We start from the raw sequence: 840 nt of genomic DNA on the forward strand, positions 1-840 counted from the left end.
TTAAAACCAAAACACAGCCCCGTTTACCGTGCCGCGCCACTTCTTTGCCGCGTCATGTGATCGGCACCACCCCCCTAACCACGGGACCTCGACGGGACGTCTGATCATGCAACCACGTGTTATTTTGCACCGGGGCAAACAGCCACGCTCCCCCCCCCCGCATTTTCCTGCCCGTGTGACCGGGGCCTATGCTAAGCTGAAATCACTTGTCTGTCTGCGTACTTTTCAAACACCTAGTTAGCAGTTTTAGTGTTTGTAGTCTTACTGTAAATATTTTTATGTTGAACCGATTGAGTTCCATATTAACTTCCAGTCTTAATCAGTTATTATGTTGTTTAAATCCATTTTCCACTGTTTTTGATATATCATTATTGAAGATTCTTCAATTTTGTTTAGCATTTTATATAGTGATATTATCAACCCTGGCAATTGTTCTCCTTTGTTGTTTAACGTTTGTTCAAATTCTGTCATATTTCTACTTCTAGATTGTTTTATTTGTGGTCTAACATATATTTAACTATAAATATCGGTACCACATCATTTTTTGTTTTAATTTTTGTTCCAGTACCGATTTTTCTATTATGTTGTTTTTGTCTAACAGATGTACTATATGAGTTATTCCTGCTTTTATCCAACTGCTGCAATCTTCCTTTTCTTGACCTATAGGTGACCATGATTGATTTAAAAATGATGACTGTGTTGAGTCAGTTTGCTCATTCTTCGGTACTATATATTTAGTGAGTTTTCTATAAAGTTACTATTTTGTGTCTTACTAGATTTAATTATGGATGGATTCCATAATATATCATATAATGTACATGGTAACCAGGTGTAACATTC

The sequence above is a fragment of the Gekko japonicus genome, unplaced genomic scaffold (genome assembly GCF_001447785.1).
Source record: "Gekko japonicus isolate JY-2015 unplaced genomic scaffold, Gekko_japonicus_V1.1 scaffold1330, whole genome shotgun sequence".
NCBI classification, from domain to species: Eukaryota; Metazoa; Chordata; class Lepidosauria; order Squamata; family Gekkonidae; genus Gekko; species Gekko japonicus.